General features: G+C 29.4%; 1 pseudogene across 1 annotated transcript in view; it reads left to right on the top strand.

Moving 5' to 3' along the window:
• Positions 1-18,573, top strand: part of LOC145247874 (FAD-dependent oxidoreductase domain-containing protein 1 pseudogene) — a 50,937-nt pseudogene extending 32,364 nt beyond the window's left edge. Inside the window, exon 2 of the transcript XR_013863292.1 lies at positions 18,222-18,573. The product of XR_013863292.1 is annotated as an FAD-dependent oxidoreductase domain-containing protein 1 pseudogene (transcript). The remainder of the gene's footprint in view (positions 1-18,221) is intronic.
• The last annotated feature ends 241 nt before the right edge of the window (positions 18,574-18,814 follow it).

Raw genomic sequence — 18,814 nt, 5'->3', positions numbered from 1 at the left:
TGTAATAAACATGCTATAAATACTATATAATAAACATGCTATTAATACTATATAATAAACATGCTATAAATACTATATGATAAGCATGCTATAAATACTATATAATAAACATGCTATAAATACTATATGATAAACATGCTATAAATACTATATAATAAACAGGCTATAAATAATATGTGATAAACATGCTATAAATACTATATGATAAACATGCTATAAATACTATATATTAAACATGCTATAAATACTATATAATAAACGTGCTATAAATACTATATGAAAAACATGCTATAAATACTATATGATAAACATGCTTTAAATATTATGTAATAAACATGCTATGAACACTATATAATAAATATGCTATAAATACTATGTGATAAACATGACATAAATGCTATATAATAAACATGCTATAAATACTATATAATAAACATGCTATAAATACTATATAATAAACATGCTATAAATATTATGTGATAAACATGCTATAAATACTATATGATAGACATGCTATAAATACTATATAATAAACATTCTATAAATACTATATATTAAACATGCTATAAATAGTATATGATAAGCATGTTATAAATATTATGTAATAAACATGCTACAAATACTATATAATAAACATGCTATAAATACTATGTGATAAACATGCTATAAATACTATATAATAAACATGATATAAATACTGTATGATAAACGTGCTATAATTTCTATATAATAAACATGCTATAGATACTATATAATAAACATGCTATAAATACTATATATTAAACATACTATAAATAATATATATTACACATGCTATAAATGATATATAATAAACATGCTATAAATACTATATGATAAACATGCTATAAATACTATATAATAAACATGCTATAAATACTATATGATAAACATTCTATAAATACTATATAATAAACATGCTATAAATACTATATATTAAATATGCTATAAATACTATGTGATAAACATGCTATAAATGATATATAATAAACATGCTATAAATACTATATGATAAACGCGCTATAAATACTATGTGATAAACATGCTATATATGATATATAATAAACATGCTATAAATACTATATGATAAACATGCTATAAATACTATATATTAAACATGCTATAAATACTATATATTAACATGATATTAATGATATATAATAAACATGCTATAAATACTATATATTAAACATGCTATAAATACTATATATTAAACATGCTATAAATACTATATATTAAACATGCTATAAATACTATATATTAAACATGCTGTAAATACAATGTAATAAACATGCTATAAATGATATATAATAAACATGCTATAAATACTACATATTAAACATGCTATTAATGATATATAATAAACATGCTATAAATACTATATATTAAACATGCTATAAATACTATATATTAAACATGCTATAAATACTATATATTAAACATGCTATAAATACTACATATTAAACATGATATAAATGATATATAATAAACATGCTATTTATACTATATGATAAACATTTTATAAATACTATATATTACACATGCTATAAATACTATATATTAAACATGATATAAATACTATATATTAAACATGCTATAAATACTATATGATAAACATTCTATAAATACTATATATTAAACATGATATAAATACTTAATGATAAACATGCTATATGATAAACATGCTATAAATACCATATAATAAACATGCTATAAATACGATATATTAAAAATGCTATAAATACTATATGATAAACATGCTATAAATACCATATAATAAACATGGTATAAATACTATATGATAAACATGTTATAAATTATATATAATAAACATGCTATAAATACTATATGATAAACGCGCTATAAATACTATGTGATAAACATGCTATAAATGATATATAATAAACATGCTATTAATACTATATGATAAACATGCTATAAATACTGTATATTAAACATGCTATAAATACTATATATTAAACATGATATTAATGATATATAATAAACATGCTATAAACACTATATATTAAACATGCTATAAATACTATATATTAAACATGCTATAAATACTATATATTAAACATGCTATAAATACTATATATTAAACATGCTGTAAATACGATATAATAAACATGCTATAAATACTACATATTAAACATGCTATAAATGATATATAATAAACATGCTATAAATACTACATATTAAACATGCTATTAATGATATATAATAAACATGCTATAAATACTATATATTAAACATGCTATAAATACTATATATTAAACATGCTATAAATACTATATATTAAACATGCTATAAATACTATATATTAAACATGCTATAAATACTACATATTAAACATGCTATAAATGATATATAATAAATATGCTATTAATACTATATGATAAACATTCTATAAATACTATATATTACACATGCTATAAATACTATATATTACACATGATATAAATACTATATATTAAACATGCTAGAAATACTATATATTAAACATGCTATAAATACTATATGATAAACATTCTATAAATACTATATATTAAACATGATATAAATACTATATGATAAACATGCTATAAATACTATATGATAAACATGCTATAAATACCATATGATAAACATGCTATAAATACTATATGATAAACATGCTATAAATACCATATAATAAACATGCTATAAATACTATATAATAAACATGCTATAAATACTATATAATAAACATGCTATAAATACTATATATTAAACATTCTATAAATACTATGTGATAAACATGCTATAAATACTATATAATAAACAGGCTATAAATACTATATGATAAACATGCTATAAATACTACATATTAAACATGCTATAAATGATATATAATAAACATGCTATTAATACTATATGATAAACATTCTATAAATACTATATATTACACATGCTATAAATACTATATATTAAACATGATATAAATACTATATATTAAACATGCTATAAATACTATATGATAAACATTCTATAAATACTATATATTAAACATGCTATAAATACCATATAATAAACATGCTATAAATACTATATAATAAACATGCTATAAATACTATATTATAAACATGCTATAAATACTATATATTAAACATGCTATAAATACTATATGATAAACATGCTATAAATACCATATAATAAACATGCTATAAATACTATATGATAAACATGCTATAAATACTATATAATAAACGTGCTATAAATACTATATAATAAACATGCTATAAAATCTATATAATAATTATGCTATAAATACTATATGATAAACATGCTATAAATACCATATAATAAACATGATATAAATACTATATGATAAACATGCTATAAATACTATATAATTACCATGCTATAAATACTATGCGATAAACATGCTATAAATACTATATAATAAACATGCTATAAATACTATATAATAAACATGATATAAATACTATATGATAAACATGCTATAAATACTATATAATAAGCATGCTATAAATACTATGCGATAAACATACTATAAATACTATATAATAAACATGCTATAAATGCTATATAATAAACATGCTATAAATACTATATAATAAACATGCTATAAATACTATATTATAAACATGCTATAAATACTATATAATAAACATGCTATAAATACTATATAATAAACATGCTATAAGTACTATATGATAAACAGGTTATGAATACTATATAATAAACATGCTATAAAATCTATATAATAAACAGGCTATAAATACTATATATTAAACATGCTATAAATACTATATAATAAACATGCTATAAAATCTATATAATAAACAGGCTATAAATACTATATAATAAACATGCTATAAATACGATATATTTAACATGCTATAAATACTATATATTAAATTTTACTATTTATTCTTTTTCTTTATGTAATAAATGAATCTGGGTTTTGAAGTTTGTGATTTAGCATCTTACTTCTGAAAACTTTTTGTCCAGTGCATCATGTTTTCAATATACAAGTCTGCCACATGGAGACAACTGAGTTCGCTAGTATTTAAAACATGTGTGCGTGTATGTAGAAAGGAACGGTTTATGTACCGAAGTGTGTGTCCGTAAGCACACACATGATGTTTGCTATAAAATTGAGTTCACGAGTATATGTGACACAAACTCTGAGTATAAAGACATATACGTATTCGTGTGTAAAAGACAGTATAGAAATCTTATGTCCCAGCATGTTGTGCTTGTCTGAGAGCGTACGTGCTGTCTTTATAGCAGCTAGCAGTCCGATACGTCACCAGTAGAGTCCAGGAGAAATGAGAATGGATTTTGCCCGAGCAGCGGTTTTTATATACCCGGTCGTAATCCTGCTTCTACAAACTATTTGAATTTATTTCTATAAACAATTGAAAATATTTGACGATTGGTATACAAAATAATAAGATGGAATAAGAACAGAATGCTTAACAAGACCCCGTCCCTATGTTAGGAATGGATTTCTGATAATAAAAATAATGTTTCTGTTTAGAAAAACATTCTTAAGATGAGGGTGGTGAGAAAAGGCTTTGTTAACTATTCTCTACTTTCCCTGTATCCGAAAATCTTCATATTTGTATCCTAATTTAGAAGGTTTGGTCGGTTATTGTTGCTGTCAATATTAATAGTTTGCTTTGTTTTAATGTAAAAAAATTACTACTACTGATGATGATGATGATGATGATGATGATGATGATGATGATGATGATGATGATGATGATGGTGGTGGTGGTGGTGGTGGTGGTGATGATGATGATGATGATGATGATGATGATGATGATGATGATGATGATGATGATGATGATGATGATGATGATGATATTTTAGCCTAGTCAAATCTTCCGTCGGTACTTACTATGTTACAGCAATTGCAATTCGTTGGACAGGTCTGGTTCCAAGCTCCCAAAACAGTTCCTTTATAGCGAGCAGTCCAAAGGAAAAAAAAAGACCTACAGGAGGACTGTTCAAGGTCTCCCTCAAATAGTTCAGTTTGTATTCTAACTCCTGGGAAAAACTAACCCAAGTCAGATGTTCCTGGCGTGCAGAAACTCACAAAGAGGCTACAATTGCTGAATTTGCACGCAATGAAGAACGCAAGAGTAAACGTGACATTGCAAAAGACAGGGCAGTCATCACTTTTGCTACCGAATCATCTCGCAGGTGTCCAACATGTGGGAAATACTTTAGAGCGCGAATCGGTCTAACAAGCCATCTTCGAACCCACAGAACAATTGCATGATCACGGTCATCTTCGCAAGAGATGGAAGAACATCATTAGTAATACTGCTAATAATAAGAATGGCACATTTATAGCTAAGGTAAATTTCAAATAGCATTTTCTTCAAATGTCACACATGCGTTTAAAAATAGCATGTTCGTTCACCTATCACATGTAAATTTTATAATAGAATTTTCGTTTATCTGTCATATAAGTTTTAAAATAGTATTTGCGTTGGCCTGTCTCACACTGGACAAGGTCAGCCTTAGGCCACTGCAACCTATGGAGACGCAGTGTGCCACGTGCTTTCATAGGCTCCTCGCTAGTTCTTTTTTTTTTTAATCTTAACTTTCAGTTATTGTCCCTATTCCTGCCCACACAGGGCTCCGTTTTACGTAAGGCCCGGCGCAATTCGTTTTGTATAAGGTCCCGCAATAACTAAGGTCGGTCCTGACTGAAAATGCATTTTTTTTTTCGTGTCACTGTGCGATTTTCATCTGTACGTGAATGTTATACACGGTTGCTGAAATGATGACATATAACATGAATAATGAGCTGCTGATATGGATATCGGCGAAATAACTAGATTAATGCAAACTAGCAGGATCTGTGGACATTCCACAACTACATCTTTCATGTGTAATATATTGATGCTGAGCATTCTGTGAACTTTCATTGTGAATGGAGACTCCGCGATATTAATGTAGCCCTTTTGTTAAAACTGCAAAAGTATTTATCGCAGTAATCTGGTTAATGTAGTGTCAGAATATATCTAGCATACATGGTCTATCTCCAATATCCTTATAGGAGTCTGTAACTTATTTCCATTGTATGGACGCCCGGCGCAAACGGAAACCCCACGATATCATTATACCATTTTTAGACAAACCAGATACAGTAGAACCCCGGGATACGGCATTAAAAAATAGAAACAAAATACAGTGCAGCATATAATACACATGTATATAATAAACTAACATTATAAATAACACTGTAAGGGGGGAATACCGTAACCAGGGTTCGACAAAACATCGTATTTCAGGTCGTAACCTTCAAAAACCGTATCCTGGGGTCACCGTATCCCGGGGTTCTACTGTTCTACCTTTGGATCCTAGCCAGAATACCAACCAAGAGGGTATATTTTAGTTTCACATACGGCCCAAATGCGACATTACTTTTGTTTTCTTTTCTTTTTTTTACGTTGCCTTTTCAGTGATCGGGATATCCTATTTATTATAAAAGAGGGTAGCAGGTGATAACATACTACGAACATAAAATTAGCGTATCTATATACTAGTAATTTAATATTCGTAGTCTGTTATAATCTTTTATCCTCTAAATAGGATCTTTATAATCTGGAAACCATAACACACCTCCGTTAAAGTTACTACGGTATTAATGTAAAGATAATAATAATTTAAAAAAAAAAAAAAAAAAAAACACCGAACTGAAACGAGAAAAAAAATACGAGAGAAAGATAAGGGATTTATTATTATCCTTATCCTTGTTCACACAGGACACTGCGCAAATTTAGTTACTTTTTTTCCGGCTATTCTCGTTTTTATTATATAATTTTTGTTAGGCATTAAAATGGTTCCAATTTCTAAAGTTATTTGTTATTGTTAAATTAGTAACTATTTTTTGTTAAATTTTCGCGTCATTCGCTGCATAAAAAATGTGTTAAATAAAGAATAATGGGATGTGTCCAACACTTATTTTCTCCAATATATATATATATATATATATATATATATATATATATATATATATATATATATATATATATATATATATATATATATATATATACAGGGTGTCCACAACACTTATTTTCTCCACTATATATATATATATATATATATATATATATATATATATATATATATATATACAGGGTGTCCACAAAGTATGGCTACATAATGTAGCCAGACTTTGTGGACATCCTGTATATATAGGGGCGTGCAATAAGTAATGCCCCTGACCCACTTCCCATAGCTGTAGAGCAACGAAACTTGGCACAATTATTAGTCTTTCTCTGAATAGGAACCACCCAGAGTTATGCATTTCTCTCATCGTCTCTCTGGAGACCGTTTTTGTAGAACACCTCCAGGTTGGTCCTCCAACCACGACATGACTTCAGAAATCAAGGCTGCATCATCTGGGAAGCGCTTTCCTTTCAAAAATAACTTCATGGCTGGGAAGAGGTGAAAGTCAGAGGGTGCAAGGTCAGGAGAGTAGGGAGGATGAGGATGATTTCATAACCACACGCCCGTGCTTCTGATCTGGCAACATGCGAGTTGTGGACCGGAGCGTTGTCCTTCAGAAGAAGGGTACCTTTGCTGCTCTTGCCCCGTCTCTTGATTTTGATAGATTCCCTTAATTTCCTCAAAAGTGAAACATAATATGCTCCTGTAATTGTGGTACTCTTTGCCAGGAAATCTGTCATCACTACTCCGTCCTGGTTCCAGAAGATTGTGAGCATGACCTTGCCAGCGGAGGGCTGCACCCATGCCTTTTTTGGAGGTGGTGAGTCCAAGTGCTTCCACTGCATTGACTGGGCTTTGGTCTCTGGACCAAAGTGATGGACCCAGGTTTCATCCTGTGTAATCAGTCTTTTGAAAAACGTTGACTCATCTTCTTGGCACATCTCCAAATTCATCCTCGATCACGCGACGCGTTCTCGCTTCTGGAATGGTGTGAGCTACCTGGGAATCCATCTGGCAGACACCTTATGCATATGCAAATGGTCATGAATGATAGTTTCCACAGACCCTGTACTAATCTTGACATCTTGGGCTATTTGGCGAATAGTAATGCGCCGATCTTCCAAAATGGCAGCCTCAACTTGACGGACAGATGTCTTATCAATAGCAAAAGGGGGACGACCAGGTCTGGGAGCTGTTTCCACAGACTTCCGGCCATGTTTTAATTCACGATGCCAGCGAATTACAAGGTCATATGATGGGGCATTATCATCATAAATTTCTTTCATTTCATCAAAAGTCTCCTGTGGTGTGCGTCCTTTCAAATACAAAAACCGGATCACTGCTCGACATTTAACAGGCTCCATTTCACACCTGACTCAGTTCAAACACCTGTAAAACAGAAACCACAATTAGTTCAGAGCTGTGATTTGCCACATAGCCCGTAGAGATATAAATCATTGCACATGCAAAATTTCAGCGAGATCAGACAACTGAAAGTGGGTCAGGGGCATTACTCATTGCACGCCCCCTCGTAGTTCAATATTAGCGTCTGATCATGCGCACGTGTGTTAAAATTAATAGAAACCCACCGTTGAGAAGTAAAGTGAAAATGAAATCTAGAACATGATGGTTAGATAATAATTATTCTTTTATATCTACGAACACTAGTGTTTAATGCTTACGGTACATGTGTGCAAAATAAAATGAAGATAAATGAAACATTGAAAGAATAGAAGGATCACCAGGTAGCAAGTACTATCTAGAACCGAAATAGAGTTCTGTAAATGAAAAGTGAAGAAATGAAGAAAAACGAAAATTTTATAACAAAACATTTTCATACAAGAGATAAGAATACAAAACTTACTTTCTATCATGAAAATGTTTACAGTGCAAACAAGAAAGTTCACTAAATAGTCACGAGTCAAAATGTTCATAGTGTGAATAATATGTAGCAATAATTTTTATATATATTAGAATATGATTTAAAAAAATTGGAAGATTCTACTTATAGACACTGGCGATAGGAACTCACCAATCAAATTGAATTAAACATGGCTTAAAAATATGCGTGTGTTAGTAATATGCGTATATGAGTGTTTGGCAGTGCGGCATTGTGTATATGTCTGCATTGTTTTCCCTTGTTCTTGTAGTGTGTGCGAGTAGGTAGTAATTCTTTTCTGTTCGCCTGACTTTTGCTAGTGTGCACGAGTGTATACGCGAGGTGGAGAAGGCATGTACGTGGATGTCTTCAAGTCCAACATAAACAAATTCCTGATAAACTGCCCCCTTAAGTAAGACACTTTATCAAATCTCCATCACTAACGATTAACGCGATATTATCCCATTGATTACTGTACACGCAATAACCCTTATCCCCGAGTGTCTTCCGGGCCTTGATAAGTGGTGACTACCATGTAAAAAAAAAGGTATACACGTGAATTAAACGTGTTTGTAATATCGTGTTGTGCAAGGACTGGCTACTCATTTGGCCCTGTGAACCGGATCGTGTTATAAGTACGGGTCGCCGGTCGAACGAATGTTATTAATGAAAAATAAGGAAAATTACATATGCAGACGTCTGTCAATGTAAATATCTAAAAGCATAATTTAAATAAACATTGAAAAATCGAAAAAAAAAAAAAAAAAAAAGAAAACCTAAAATTAAAAACCACTTAGCAAAAATAAGTTTTCCTCAAGGAACGTCAAAATACTTCAAAGTGAAAAAAAATCAACCTAGGTGAAATGGATAAAATTATGACGTGGATATTTGCAAGTGTTATTGAAAATGATGCCACAAACGAACGTACACATAAACAAAAACAAAACACACATACGCTAGGTGTGTCAGAAACTGACCGTACGAATGCGTGGAATATATTGAATAATTCGAACCCCTGTCTTGCCAAGCTTATAACTACTCAAAAAATGTAATTCAAACCCTAATTTTTTTTTTTCAATTAAAGGAGCAAGGACCAAGGTTTCATTAAAACAAAAAAAAAAGTGTTTAAAAAAAAAGGGTTTTAAACTTCGGACTTTACAGGTACATTTCTAAAAAAACACTACTTTTTTATTTTAAATTTGAATATATTATTTATTGATCTTTTATATTCAATTTGTGATATATAAAACTTTGGTACATAAATTAATTATTTACTTTTTAATAGACATTTCAAAATCGCGGGGCGTGAATTAAAAAAAAAACGTTTGTCTAAAATATTATATTCGGTTTATTGGAAAGAGCATAAAATTTCACACTGACCCTGAAAATATCGTAAAAATTGAATCAATGGAAAAATTTTTATAGATTTTTAAAGTTTAAAAATTGAAAAATACTTAACTGGTAAAATTCAATTGATTTCATTCCTGTTTTTGTTTTTTTTTTGTTATTTTTTTTTAATAAATTACTTTTTATACAATTTTAATAGTTTATATAATCCATAAAGAAAATAAACAACCCACTTTTAAAAGAGAAATTACGAGTTTTTTTATATTTTATTCGCAGTTTCGTGTTAGGGGTGTCAAAAATTCCCCAGAAATTCTGATACACCTACACGCATACTTACGAGTGCAAATAGTTGCAAGCATATACGCTTACGTGCGTACACATGCAATAACATCCACACATTCATGAGACATGAAATAGTAAGCTGACTGAGACAACATTGTCCCTTTGAAGTTGCCCCCGCCTAATGTCTGTCTATGTTTATTTTTTATATTTTATGCAGAAATGGAGGTGATTGGGTGTTGATTGAATACTATGTGTCCATGGTATTCAAATTCTATTGGGTGGATCAGAGGAAAATACCAGCAGGAATTTTGTTGAATTCGAAAGCCTCGTCTCTCATATTAAAAGTAGAGTCATTGGTAATCAGGCTCGTGGGTCGGTCAAAATGCCGTCACATCCGGCCTGCAGGTCATAGATTACCGACCCTTGATGCGGAGTTAAATGTTTTCAGTTGTCATAAAACTATGTAAATTCGAACCCATGGCTCATCAAATCTGTAGTGTAGATCGCAACGTCCTCAGAAGGCCGAGTCGTTCTTTAGTCGTGGGTTACCAATTTTTGTCTGTCAATCTGTCAATTTGACTGTCCGTCTTAATAAAGTTTGTAATATCTTTTTCGCGTATTAAATTGATGTATTTTAAGAATATATGTTCCTGTTTTCGGTCAGCTAAGTGAAGTTACACTTTTGGGGACGAAGTTAACTACCTGGGTCGAAGTTTGTGTTTCCTGATTCTCCTCTTTAGTGGTTTTTATTTTGTTAGAGAATAATCAAAGATGCTTATCCATTTTTTACCCCAATATTAAAAAATTATTATGACATAAAACTATTTTTACCCCAATATTAAAAAATTATTATTGCATAAAACTATTTTACCCCACTATTAAAAGATTATTATTGCATAAAACTATTTTTACCCCAATATTAAAAAATTATTATTGCATAAAACTATTTTTACCCCAATATTAAAAAATTTTTATTGCATAAAAGTAGTTTTACCCCAATATTAAAAAATTATTATTGCAGGAAACTTTATTATGTACGTATCTGTTCAGTTAAAAAGTAAATTAAAAAAAAAGCTCTATACCAAAATTTACATAAATCCATCCAGCATTTTTGTTTTGATAAAATAAAATAATATTTGGTCGTCCAACGATTTCTAGTCGGTATTATTATATGATATCGTATGATGTTTAACTATTAATTATTTTCCTTGGTCACTGATCTTAATGTAAGCAAAAAAAATGGCAGACGAGACATTTCGCCGGTAAATTGTGTTTTTCCTTGTTTAAAAAAAAGCACTTGGTGAATTTGTGTAATTTTTGGTGTACGGTCTCTTTTTTTTAAGCCTAATAGTAAGTCCATCATAAAACTGCTGCGTAATTTAGCTAATTTTCCTTTTACGGGCGGCTTTAATATTTGAGTAAAATTGGATAAGTATCTTATAAAGTTTCATAAATCGATAGAAGAAATTCAACTGAGTTTAAATTCAAAGAAACATTCGCCGTGCAATGATTTATTTATTTTTTCTTAACTGTGTAAACGATGGTTAAGAATGGGCAGATGTACCGTTTAGGTTATAAAAATAGCCTCCAATCCTTGCATAACAAAAAGGGGCAATCTTCTATAACTCCGTAGTTACGTCACCGAAATATACGTCAATGATTGATTTATTAGATTCAACTTCTTTCTTTTATTTTTTTTTTCGATTAATGGTAACAAACAATATATTTCTAAAGCATGTTAAACATTAAACAATATCTTTATAAATTTTAAAAAGAAGGTTATATTTCTTAATCATGTTAATAAGTATTAAACAACTAGCAGTATCCCCTAACCGGCGTTGCCCGGTGGAAGCGTGTCCCCCATCTCGAAAGTACGGTTGTTGTTGTTGTTGTTGTTGTTGTTGTTGTTGCTGCTGCTGCTGCTGCTGCTGCTGCTGCTGCCCACAGGTGAGAAAAAAAAAGAACATCCATTTAGCCGGTAAGACTGTTAAAACTTTAAAAACAAAAACGATCTGATACATGGACAGAAACGTTTAACCTATATGGTACGACGCGAACCCTTTTATCCGTTGGTCCACGAAGACGTCATCGAAATAACGTCATGTTTATTCTATTTTAACCAATTCAGGGAAAACCGGTAGGCATGTATGCGTGCTTGCTGAAATGAACGATTTTTTTGCGATAAACAAAAAACGAAATGTTTTGATGACTTTTATCGTTGGGGATCAGTTTTCGGTTATAACGTTCCTAGAGTGGGAGGGGATCAGTTTCATAGACGTACGCCAGAGATTCGTTAATATTTTCATCTCATACGTTTTGACGATTGATCCAACGGTGTTATTTATTAATTCAAATGAATAAAGGAAGAAAACTTGGACGATTTAGAACGAAGGAACAGTATTTTCATGAGAAAATAAACAATATTAAACAATAAAGTATCTTTACCAGAGGTAGCTGTTTTAACTTGTCTGTATGGAAGTTATAACTTTTTTGATTTGTGTAACTTTAAACTAAATTATAAATGATATATGTAAATGCGTGAAGATCGAGCAGTCATCTTGAATAAGGGCTGATGTGTTTGTTTTTTGTATGATCCGGAATAATATAATTTCAAGGTAACAGCCAATGAGAATAGGAGGGATGTTACTGAGCGGAAATCATTATTTTCGAATATTGAAGTGTAAGGGTAGTTGTATTTGTAAGAGTGTTTAATCCAGTTAATAAGGGTGTCAGGTGAAAATAGTTGTAATGGTTATAAATTTACTCGGTCTTGTCTGGGAGAGTGGGAGGACTTGTCAGAAAGAGGGGAAAATACGAACTATTTCGTCTATAGATCTGGGCAATAGTGATGATGCCTCTTCTAGGATGCAATATAGTATCTAATTATAAAGAATAACTGTGTATGTAACGACGTAGGGTAGTTAGATAAGACGGGGGTTGAAGATTTAAACGTAATAAATTTGTATTTGGCATCTAGTAATGAAAACCTGCAGCAATTTGGTGCAGAGGGGAATTTGTGTAATCAAAATCTTATAAACAGGATAACGTTGTAAAATTTGAACAGAATTTTATGAACATAAAAAATAACATTATAAAATTTAAACAGAACTTAATAAATATTAAAAAATAACGTTATAATATTTAGACAGAATTAAAGAAATATTTAAAAAATAACTTTGTAAAATTTAGATATAATTTAATCAATATTAAAAAATAACGTTATAAACTTTAAATTGAATTTAATAAATATTTAAAAAAAACGACATAAAATTTAGACAAAATTTATTAACTATTAACACTAACGTTATAAGATTAAAACAGAATTTATTAAATATTATAAAAGAACGTTATCAAATTTAGAAAGAATTTAGTAAATATTTAAAAAAAAACGTTATAAAATCTAAACAAAATTTAATAAATATTTTTAAAAAAAACGTCATAAAATTTAGACAGAATTTAATAAATATTAAAAAAATAATGTTATAAAATTTAAATAGAATTTAACAAATATTAAAAAAATAACGTTATAAAATTTAGACAGATATATTAAAAATAACGTTATAAAATTTAAACAAAATTTAATAAATATTAAAAAATAACGTTATAAAAATTAAACAAAATTTAATAAATATTAAAAGATAACGTTATAAAAAATTTTAATAAAATTTTATAAATATAAAAAAATAACGTTATAAATTTTAGACAGAATTTAATAAATATTAAAAATAACATTATCAAATTTAAATTAAATTTAATAAATATAAAAAATAACGCTATAAAAATTAACCAAAATTTAATAAATATTAAAAATAACGTTATCAAATTTTAACAAAATTTTATAAATATTTAAAAAAGGGTCATAACATTTTGACAGAATTTAATAAATATTAAAAATAACATTATCAAATTTTAACAAAATTTTATAAATATTAAAAAAATAGCGTTATAAAATTTAAACAAAATTTAATAAATATAAAAAATAACGTTATAGTATTTAAACAGAATTTAATAAATATTAAAAAAATAACATTATATAATTTAAACAGAATTTAATAAACATTAAAAAATAACATTATCAAATTTAAACAGAATTTAATAAATATTAAAAAATAACGTTATCAAATTTAGACAAAATTTTATAAATATTAATAAATAACGTTATCAAATTAAAACAAAATTGAATAAGTATTAAAAAAACGTTATTTTATTCAAACAGAATTTAATAAATATTAAAATGAACGTTATCAAATTTAAACAAAATGTAATAGATATTAAAAAATGTTATTTTATTTAAACAGAATTTAATAAATATTAAAATTAACGTTATCAAATTTAAACAAAATTTAATAAATATTAAAAACACGTTATTTTATTCAAACAGAATTTAATAAATATTAAAAATAACGTTATAAAATTTTAACAAAATTTAATAAATATCAAAAATGACTTTATCAAAACAGGATATTGTTTACAGATGTATTTTATGATTAAAAATTCCTTCTATGTGTCTTCATTCGCCACTATAATGCCATCAAATGCATATCGAACATGTTCTCTTTATTCCTAATCTTTCATTTTTGTTTTAGTATGAGCCCATAAGCCTTCTGTTGCAGCTGGTCGCGACACTTCAATGGTTTGTGTGTGGGCAAAAGGGTCAACTGGATCCACGGAGTTTCCGGCATGGACCACTTTGCCATCATCATCATCATCATCATCATCATCATCATCATCATGTATATTCTATTATTAAATTATACGAACAATCACATCTGGACAGGAGCTGTTAGGAAGACCTTATGCTGCCTTGACAGAGTTCAGAATATGACTTCGTTGCCCAGTGGAGGATGCTCTTTTCTCAAAGAAGAGACGTTGCGAGCCTGTCCCTATTTTATCCTTATTTTCATGGCTAGTGCTCGTCTGAGTTCCAATCTATGGTCCCTCCTCGCCAAACATTCACGAGAAACACTCGTTTGGCTGAAAACACTATCAATAATTTCCCCTACTCTTTATCTATGTCTAAACCTAAACGTAGATTCCATGAACAAAGCTTCTTTCTAAGAACTGTGCACCTGTGGAACTCTCTTCCGTTTGCCTGCTTTCCAGCTGACTACAATATGGTTATCTTCAAGTCCAATGTAAACAAGTTCTTGATGAGACATTCCCCTTAATTAATCCAATTTACCAAATTTACACTTCTACCGATTACTATGATATTGTCCTTTTGACCACGGTATACTCTTTAACCCTTATCCTCGAGTGGCCTCTGGGCCTTGATAAGTGGTGATTCCTTTGGAAAAAAAGATAATGATAAACTAGATAAATATGAAAAGATCCACTTTGTTTCTTTAATTTCTTGATTACCAATTATTCTATGAACAATATTAAATTTCATTTTTATGGCAAAAAAATAAATAAATAAAAATCTAAAAATTAACAAAATGTATTAAAAAAATCCAGATAAAGAAAAGTATAAAAACAATAAAAACCATAAACAAATGAAATTGATTTTTTTTTTTTTTTTGCATTTAAATGAAATGATACAAATAGAAAAAAAAAAACAACAAACAAAATCAAATGAACAGTTCTGAATTTTTTTAGATGACGTATGAATGATTATTGCTTAGATTAATCGGACAATTTGTCTCATCTTGAGTGTTATCTGCACGACGTTGCCATCGATGTAACCTCCAACCTTCGTTAGGTGTTAGTCGCCATGTTTTGGCAGGAAAAAAAGAGGTAGCTCTGCACTCTAAGGTTTCGAATTTCTGGATCTAGTTGAAAGTACGTTTACATGAATCATAAAGATAATTTAATTATTAGGGAACCCTAGGGGTATAATTTCTAACTTATTATGATTAAATTTTCAGCTAAATCTATCAACCAATTCTTAGAAACATAATATTTACGAAACTAAGAGGTAACGGTAGGAGTTACTTTTGATCTGCTAGTCCTAATTTCGAACATTTATCTCTTATTTTTTACGAATCTCTCATATCATTGGTAACTTACCACAAGTCATTCATCCATTCATTTTGTATGAATCAGATGATTATATTAATGACACTGGTTTCATCGATACCTTTCTAATTTGAATTATTTCTAGAAAGACATTGGGTACTTACAAGAGAGGCCACACGAAGGTTGCCAACATCCAAAGTGAAAGTGTTTCTGTTGAATACATTAGACTCAAACTTGACATACTTAGTCCGCGTCATTAACCACTTAGCCATTGTCACTTCCTTACCCCAGTTTATGTTGCTGTATACAAGATGTATCTATCTGGCGTTACTTTCATTTTTGTTTCGCTTTATTTGCTCATTTATTTTATGTTATGCTATTTATTTATTTTAAAAGTAAGTGGTAGTTTGCTTGAAGCTTTGCTGGCAAAGGAATATATAGAAGGCTTAAAAAGCGAACAGAAATGTGGAAAGGACCAGAGCCAGAAGAGGAAAACAAAGGAAAAACAAGCAAACAAATAGGCGGGTATGTTTGAGTAGAGAAATGTCTAATTATTTATTCATTTATCATTCCTCCTCTCATTTAATGATTTACTATTGAAGAACTCGTTTATATAAGTTTATACATTACTGAACAAATAAAATTTTAGCACAAATTGCACAAGAATTTTTAAAACGATTTCAACAACTCTTGGAAAGCAGTTGATGAATATAGATAAATTTTAACCTTTCTTCAGAATAATATATGCAGTAAGCAGTAGTATTATATATTACATTATTGAAAAGAAATTATTTGGCGTCCTATTTATAGGATGGTGGGACCTAATAGGCTAAGGGGGCATCATTGTTTGTCTCAGGTCTTGTGTTCGTCTGAGCTCTAATCTATGGACCCCCCCTTGTCCTAAATTTCACGAAAAACACTCGTCTAGCTCAAACCATTATCGATAATTTGCCCCATTCTTTATCTGTGTCTAAACCTGAACGTAGATTCTATGAACAAAACTTCTTTCTTAGAACTGTACGCCTGTGAAACTCTGTTCCGTTTTCCTGCTTTCCAACTGATAACAATATGGTTGTCTTCAAGTCCAATGTAAACAAATTCTTGATGAGCCATCCCCTTAAGTAATTAAGTTTCCAATTTCCACTATTCTAGAAGTGCAAGCCATGTTTAGTTTTAGAACAGTTTCTGATGGTTAGTTGTTCTACACAAGTCTTGGGGGTGACTGGTTCGCAGTAGACAGTTCTCAAGTTGGAATCCACAGAGCAAAAGATTCTTCCCGTGTTGACACGAAGAAAACATATGCGAAGTTGCTACCGAAAGATTTGATATTTATGGAGCAATTCTGGTTTCTGATTGGTTGGTAGCAGAACATGAATTAATTCGATTCGTCAGTTCCTAGCAGCATCGTTTATAAATAGAATCTCCGACTGTGCGGGATCATACCATATTATAGTGCAAAAATATTGCAACAATAACAATATGGTTGTCTTCAAGTCCAACGTAAACAAATTCTTGATGAGCCATCCCCTTAAGTAATCCAATTTACCAAATTTCCACTACTAACGATTACTACGATATTGTTCCCTCTTGGGCTTTGATAAGTGGTGACTCTTGCGTAAAAAGAAAAAAATCAAATTGTAGATACATTTCTGCACTTTGTCAAGAACCAATCAAATGAGACAGAGATTCGCTATTTCTGCTACTATTATTAATTATTTTTTCTGTTTATTCTAATAATAACCAAGTTTAATGTATTTTCTTTTATTTTTTTTAGATGATGAGTGCTTGGTCAGGTTTTTATGATTACAACTATGCAGATCAGAATCTCGTTATTGGAAACCATCCCTACTTATGTAATTTTTTCTTCGCCAATGGTCTTAATGGACATGGATTCCAGCATGCACCGGCGATTGGTCGAGCACTCATGGAGTACATTATCGATGGCGAATTTGAAACAATTGATTTATCAAGGTTTACATTTGAAAGATTCCTAAACAATGAACTGCTTTACGAAGTCGGAATTATCTGATCATTCAGTTGTAGATTTTTTTTTTTTTTTTTGCCAAGAATTTTGAGCAAATTTTTTTTATGTAATATATATTGTTAAAGATGAATATATAAAGAAAAATGAAAAGAACATAAGTTGTTGTAAAAGATTTGTTTCTCTAACATTTGCTTTTTTGAGATATAAGACTTCCGAATTGTGTTCTATCAAAGTCTCAAGTTTCATTGGATATTTTGGTGTGTGAGATCCAGGATGATAAAATATAAGATAGTATCTTTATCTCCAGATAATTGTCTCTGACAGAAAGAATTTAAATTAACTCATTAAGTCCCAAGGTATCTAATTTTTTTTTATTCAAGTCT

The sequence above is a fragment of the Euprymna scolopes genome, chromosome 26 (genome assembly GCF_053919585.1).
Source record: "Euprymna scolopes isolate OS-2025 chromosome 26, ASM5391958v1, whole genome shotgun sequence".
Classification (NCBI taxonomy): domain Eukaryota; kingdom Metazoa; phylum Mollusca; class Cephalopoda; order Sepiida; family Sepiolidae; genus Euprymna; species Euprymna scolopes.
This window is presented reverse-complemented; position numbering and strand designations above follow the sequence as displayed.